Source organism: Neoarius graeffei, chromosome 7 (assembly GCF_027579695.1).
Source record: "Neoarius graeffei isolate fNeoGra1 chromosome 7, fNeoGra1.pri, whole genome shotgun sequence".
Classification (NCBI taxonomy): Eukaryota; Metazoa; Chordata; class Actinopteri; order Siluriformes; family Ariidae; genus Neoarius; species Neoarius graeffei.
In genome coordinates, this window is record NC_083575.1 from 35144853 (window position 1) to 35152833 (window position 7981).

Sequence of the window (7981 nt, forward strand, 5' to 3'; positions counted from 1 at the left end):
AAAGTGACGGTGCTCAATCCTACCCCTGCTCTCCAGTGCTGAGGATCAGGCCTCCAATCACCTGACTTACGTTTGCCTTATTATCACGGTTGCCACATGCTGTTTGCAACATCCTCACGCTTGAATTTCTGGAGCACTGCTTCAGAGTTTAGTCTGCTCAAGACAATGAATGCAAAAGTGGCTGACTTTGAAACTAACCAGGTTTCTGTGGTACACCAACGAAACGTATAAAGTGGTTACAGATGTAAATGTACCGTATTCTGTTATCACAATATTGTGATTTTTCTTTGAGTAAATATTTGCTAATCCCTGGCAGGAGAACAGTTCAGTTAAACTTTATGCTAATTTAAGTGGTTGGACGTGGCTCTTGTTAATTTGGAACCAATTTATTAATCGAACCAACTCTGAATGTGCTCATATGCTCACTGTACACTTGCTCATTTATGCAGCTACCCAGTCAGCCAGTCACGTGGCAGCAGTACAATGCATAAAATCATGTCGATCCAAGTCAAGAGCTTCAGTTAACATTCACATTAAAGATTAGAATGAAAAAAAAAGCATCACCTCTGTGACTTTAACCATGTCATGGGTACCCGATGGACTAGTTTGAGTATTTTGGAAACTGTTGATCTGGGATTTTCACACACAAGAGTCTGAGAGTTTACAGAGAATGGTGCAAAAAAAAAATTCCTGTGTGTGGAGGGCCTCCAGACTGAAACAACGTGTAAAGGAACATGATGAGGAGAATGACCAGACTGGCCTGTGGTGACAGGAAGTCTATAGTAACTCAAATAACCACTCTTTGCAACTCTGATGAGCAGAACGATATCTCAGCATGCACGAAACATCAACCCTTGAGTTTCAGTGAGTCTGTGACCATGAAAGCCTCGAAGTCTGACTCTTAGCTGACAGAAGTGGAACCCAGTGTGGTCTTCTGCTGTTGTAGCCTACCTAGCTCAAGGTTTTGTGCATGCTGAGATGTCTTTCTGCTCTCCACATTTGTAAAGAGTCACTGTATGAGTCAGTGTTGTAGTCGAGTCTCGAGTCCCCAGTGTTCAAGTCCATCCATTATCTGTAGCTGCTTATCCTGTTCTACAGGGTCGCAGGCAAGCTGGAGCCTATCCCAGCTGACTACGGGCGAAAGGCGGGGTACACCCTGGACAAGTCGCCAGGTCATCGCAAGGCTAACACATAGACAACCATTCACACTCACACTTACGGTCAATTTAGAGCCACCAATTAGCCTAACCTGCATGCCTTTGGACTGTGGGGGAAACCGGAGCACCCATAGGAAACCCACGCAGACACGGGGAGAACATGCAAACTCCGCACAGAAAGGCCCTCGCCGACCGCTGGGCTCGAACCCAGGACCTTCTTGCTGTGAGGTGACAGTGCTAACCACTACACCACCGCGCCACCCAGTGTTCAAGGCATTCAAAAAAAAAAAAATTGAGTCGAGTCCGAGAGCAAGACTCCAACTGCACCATTTGACAGTGGCTGATTTAGCGCCATTAACATTAGTTTGTTCCTGAACATGATGTATGAACAGGTGAATGCGCATTCTCTTTATCAGGGAGTGTGAAGTATTCTGTCAGAGATGGTTGGGAGACGGCTGTAAGTGCAGATGGTGTGTTTATTAATACAAGTCAAGACAGGTAAACAATCTAGAACGGTAGGCAAAATTGTGAAACAGGCAATAGGTCGAGCGAGGCACAAATGAGCTATCATAGACTCGGCAGAATCAAAGATCAGGAACCCAAACAAGAAAATAAGGCTCAGTAATGTGTCAAGAACGCAACTCAATACTTCGCAAACTAAGTGTGTTTTCACAGTTTTTATATAGGCGCACTGACTGCGCCTTAATCCTGTGCAGGTGCGAGTCGTTTATGGTGCACACGAGAGTCTGCTTGGCACACGCGCTGTCCGGAACGCGCCCGAGAGTCTATCTGATGCATGACACTTGCACGAAATTAGTACAAAAATTAATGTAGATATAAATACACTATATTGCCAAAAGTATTTGCTCACCTGCCTTGACTCACATATGAGCTTAAGTGACATCCCATTCCTAATCCATAGGGTTCAATATGACATCAGTCCACCCTTTGCAGCTAGAACAGGTTCAACTCTTCTGGGAAGACTGTCCACAAGGTTTAGGAGTGTGTTTATGGGAATTTTTGACCATTCTTCCAGAAGCGCATTTGTGAGGTCACACACTGATGTTGGACGAGAAGGCCTGGCTCTCAGTCTCCGCTCTAATTCATCCCAAAGGTGTTCTATCGGGTTGAGGTCAGGACTCTGTGCAGGCCAGTCAAGTTCATCCACACCAGACTCTGTCATCCATGTCTTTATGGACCTTGCTTTGTGCACTGGTGCACAGTCATGTTGGAAGAGGAAGGGGCCAGCTCCAAACTGTAAAAACAGTCTGCATGCCTAGGTGCTTTATTTTATACACCTGTGGCCATGGAAGTGATTGGAACACCTGATTCCGATAATTTGGATGGGTGAGCAAATACTTTTGGCAATATAGTGTATCTTATGCCAAATTATTATGGCACGTTACAAAAATAAAGAAAAATCCAAGTCCTCGTCTCCAATTTACGAGTCTGAATGCAGTTAACGCACGAGTCTGAGTCCAAGTCAAGTCACGAGTCTTTAAAATTAGGGCATGAGTCGGACTCAAGTACTGCAAGCCTGGTATGACTGATTATATCCTTCTTGGCAGCTCAAACTAATTTGTCCTTTTCCTTCTGCCTTCTCTTCTCAACAAAGTTTTTCCAACCACATAACTGTCACTCACCCATTTTTTTTCCCCCCACCATTCTGTGTAAATTCTAGAGACTGTTGTGTGTTAAAATCCCAGGAAATCAGCAGCTTCTGAATGACTGAAACCAGCCCATTTGGCAGCAACCATGCCACTGTCAAAATCACAGGTGTCGCACTTTTTCCCCATTTTGAGGTTTGACGTAAACTTTAACTGAAGCTCTTATTAGTCTTTTGCAGCGTTATGATCCAATTTTGCCCCATTCCTCCTGGCAAATTGTCTATCAGTTTCAGTTACTCTTGGTTTTGTTTTTCGTAAGAACAAAGACATAACTTACGTGTGTAAGTTTGAAGTGGATATCTTCAGGGAAATATATTAAATAATGAAAACAAAAGTGTCTAAATACTTATCTCCACTCACTCTATTTAGAGGCATGGCATCAGACTGCAATGTGTTACAAAAATATTGTTCATGGCATTCAGGACGCAGCAATCCCCAGATCACTGAGGGCACAAGACAATTGCCTGCTTTGTTAGAAATGTTCTTGAAGACTGGGCTAAAAGGAAGAGACCAAGAGAGAATTGTATGATTCATAGTTTACTGGATAGTTGAGAAAATGCAATCACAAAAGTTACTTCTGTAACCAGTTCCACAGAACAGAAAAAGTGTGCAAAGTGACCAAAGGCACTTCAAGATATCAATATCAAGAACCAAAAAAGGAAAATCTTTGCCCAAGAACAGCTTTATTCCTGCTTGGAATCCCAGCGTCTAAGGAAGCAGATGGTTTGTGTTGGGGTCTTGAGCCATTCTCCAAGAAAAATTGTCCTGGTCTTTGATAGATGAAGGAAATTGATATTTACTTTCTAGTCTGTGATCCAAAACACACCATGACGATCAAATCTAGTGATTAGATTAGAGAGACCATGGCAGTCACTTGAATTCAGTTTGGTGTTCATCCGAACACTACAAAATAATAGTAGGAGTAAGCATGGGGGAATAATCATCTGGGGGATATGAGTTCATCAGAAAAGAATGCTTGCACCATCAAGTTAATCTAAGGTACATTCAAATTCTGCAAACTGGGATGAACCTTCCAGGCAAACTAGTTTTCTATGAACATTTAAATTTGAACATTTTTTAGCTGAGCATACTCCAACAACATTAATCCTCAAGGCTATAATAACATCCAAGGCACCATTTAAAAATTTCAATACCTAACGCTTTAGCTGTACAGTGGTGCTTGAAAGTTTGTGAACCCTTTAGAATTTTCTATATTCCTGCATAAATATGACCTAAAACATCATCAGATTTTCACACAAGTCCTAAAAGTAGATAAAGAGAACCCAGTTAAACAAATGAGACAAAAATATTATACTTGGTCATTTATTTACTGAGGAAAATGATCCAATATTACATATCTGTGAGTGGCAAAAGTATGTGAACCTCTAGGATTATCAGTTAATTTGAAGGTGAAATTAGAGTCAGGTGTTTTCAATCAATGGGATGACAATCAGGTGTGAGTGGGCCCCCTGTTTTATTTAAAGAACAGGGATCTATCAAAGTCTGATCTTCACAACACGTTTGTGGAAGTGTATCATGGCACGAGCAAAGGAGATTTCTGACGACCTCAGAAAAGCGTTGTTGATGCTCATCAGTCTGGAAAAGGTTACAAAACCATCTCTAAAGAGTTTGGACTCCACCAATCCACAGTCAGACAGATTGTGGACAAATGGAGGAAATTCAAGACCATTGTTACCCTCCCCAGGAGTGGTCGACCAATAAAGATCACTCCAAGAGCGAGGCATGTAATAATCGGCAAGGTCACAAAGGACCCCAGGGTAACTTCTAAGCAAGTGAAGGCCTCTCTCACATTGACTAATGTTAATGTTCATGAGTCCACCATCAGGAGAACACTGAACAACAATGGTGTGCATGGCAGGGTTGCAAGGAGAAAGCCACTGCTCTCCAAAAAGAACATTGCTGCTCATCTGCAGTTTACTCAAGACCACGTGGACAAGCCAGAAGGCTTTTGGAAAAATGTTTTGTGGACGGATGAGACCAAAATAGAACTTTTTGGTTTAAATGAGAACTGTTGTGTTTGGAGAAAGGAAAACACTGCATTCCACCATAAGAACCTTATCCCATCTGTGAAACATGGTGGTGGTAGTATCATGGTTTGGGCCTGTTTTGCTGCATCTGGGCCAGGACGGCTTGCCATCATTGATGGAACAATGAATTCTGAATTATACCAGCAAATTCTAAAGGAAAATGTCAGGACATCTGTCCATGAACTGAATCTCAAGAGAAGGTGGGTCATGCAGCAAGACAACGGCCCTAAGCACATAAGTCGTTCTACTAAAGAATGGTTAAAGAAGAATAAAGTTAATGTTTTGGAATGGCCAAGTCAAAGTCCTGACCTTAATCCAATCGAAATGTTGTGGAAGGACCTGAAGCGAGCAGCTGATGTGAGGAAACCCACCAACATCCCAGAGTTGAAGCTGTTCTGTACAGAGGAACGGGCTAAAATTCCTCCAAGCCGGTGTGCAGGACTGATCAACAGTTACCACAAACGTTTAGTTGCAGTTATTGCTGCACAAGGGGGTCACACCAGATACTGAAAGCAAAGGTTCACATACTTTTGCCACTCACAGCTATGTAATATTGGATCGTTTTCCTCAATAAATAAATGACCAAGTGTAATAATTTTGTCTCATTTGTTTAACTGGGTTCTCTTTATCTACTTTGAGAACTTGTGTGAAAATCTGATGATGTTTTAGGTCATATTTATGCAGAAATATAGGAAATTCAAAAGGGTTCATAACCTTTCAAGCACCACTGTATGTGATGTATGCGAGTTAGCCGAAACTAATGACTACAGAGAGCATTACAATCACTTAGCTAACACCAACTGACAATGACGGCATACAAAAAGAGGCTTTCAGAAACAGCATCAACAGCCCTGTTTATACAGATATTCTGCAGTATTGGTGGACTCTATATATTCAAGTGCTAGGAGCAGGGTACATGCTTCAGCTATGAAATTCAAACTTGCCCCTGGGATGCACAATCCATAATAAATGTGTTCAGTTGCTATTGCTGCAGATATGCGATTGCTTGCTTTGAATCCATCTGTAAATACAGTAGTGCTTCAAAGTTTGTGAACCCTTTAGAATTTTCTATATTTCTGCATAAATATGACCTAAAACATCATCAGATTTTCACACAAGTCCTAAAAGTAGATAAAGAGAACCCAGTTAAACAAAATAAGACAAAAATATTCTACATGGTCATTTATTTATTGAGGAAAATGATCCAATATTACAGATCTGTGAGTGGCAAAAGTATGTGAACCTTTGCTTTCAGTATCTGGTGTGACCCCCTTGTGCAGCAATAACTGCAACTAAACGTTTGCGGTAACTGTTGATCAGTCCTGCACACCGGCTTGGGGGAATTTTAGCCCGTTCCTCCGTACAGAACAGCTTCAACTCTGGAATGTTGGTGGGTTTCCTCACATCAGCTGCTCGCTTCAGGTCCTTCCACAACATTTTGATTGGATTAAGGTCAGGACTTTGACTTGGCCATTCCGAAATATTAACTTTATTCTTCTTTAACCATTCTTTGGTAGAATGACTTGTGTGCTTAGGGTCGTTGTCTTGCTGCATGACCCACCTTCTCTTGAGATTCAGTTCATGGACAGATGTCCTGACATTTTCCTTTAGAATTCGCTGGTATAATTCAGAATTCATTGTTCCATCAGTGATGGCAAGCCGTCCTGGCCCAGATGCAGCAAAACAGGCCCAAACCATGATACTACCACCACCATGTTTCACAGATGGGATAAGGTTCTTATGCTGGAATGCAGTGCTTTCCTTTCTCCAAACATAATGCTTCTCATTTAAACCAAAAAGTTCTATTTTGGTCTCATCTGTCCACAAAACATTTTTCCAATAACCTTCTGGCTTGTCCACGTGATCTTGAGCAAACTGTAGATATGCAGCAATGTTCTTTTTGGAGAGCAGTGGCTTTCTCCTTGCAACCCTGCCATGCACACCATTGTTGTTCAGTGTTCTGATGGTGGACTCATGAACATTAACATTAGCCAATGTGAGAGAGGCCTTCAGTTGCTTAGAAGTTACCCTGGGGTCCTTTGTGACCTCGCCGACTATTACACGCCTTGCTCTTGGAGTGATCTTTGTTGGTTGCCCACTCCTGGGGAGGGTAACAATGGTCTTGAATTTCCTCCATTTGTCCACAATCTGTCTGACTGTGGATTGGTGGAGTCCAAACTCTTTAGAGATGGTTTTGTAACCTTATCCAGCCTGATGAGCATCAACAACGCTTTTTCTGAGGTCCTCAGAAATCTCCTTTGTTCGTGCCATGATACACTTCCACAAACGTGTTGTGAAGATCAGACTTTGATAGATCCCTGTTCTTTAAATAAAACAGGGTGCCCACTCACACCTGATTGTCATCCCATTGATCGAAAACACCTGACTTTAATTTCACCTTCAAATTAACTGCTAATCCTAGAGGTTCACATACTTTTGCCACTCACAGACCAACTCAGTATCTCCATAAAGCTTGTCAGTAGATGGAAGCATGAAGTGCTCTAAAATCTCCTGGTAGATGGCTGTGTTGACTTTGAACTTGATAAAACACAGTGGACCAACACCAGCAGATGACATGGCACCTGAAATCATCACAGGCTGCAGAAACTTTACACTGGACTTCAAACACCTTGGATTCTGTGCCTCTCCACTCTTCCTCCAGACTCTAGGACCTTGATTTCCAAATGAAATGCAAAATTTACTTTCATCTGACAAGAGGACTTTGGACCACTGAGCAACAGTCCAGTTCTTTCTCTCCTGAGCCCAAGTACGACGCTTCTGACGTTGTCTCTGGTTCAAGAGTGGCTTGATATCAGGAATGCGACAGTTGTAGGTCCTTTCTTGATGTCTGTGTGTGGTGGCTCTTGATGCACCGATGCCGGCCTCAGTCCACCCCTTGTGAAGCTTTCCCAAGTTCTTGAATCAACTTTTCTTGACAATCCTCTCAAGGCTGTGGTTATCCCTGTTGCTTGTGCACCTTTTCCAGCCAACTTTTTCAGCAATGACCTTCTGTAGCTTATCCTCCTTGTGGAGGGTGTTCATGATCGTCTTCTGGACAACTGTCAAGCCAGCAGTCTTCCCCGTGATTGTGTGTACTGGTCTAGACCAA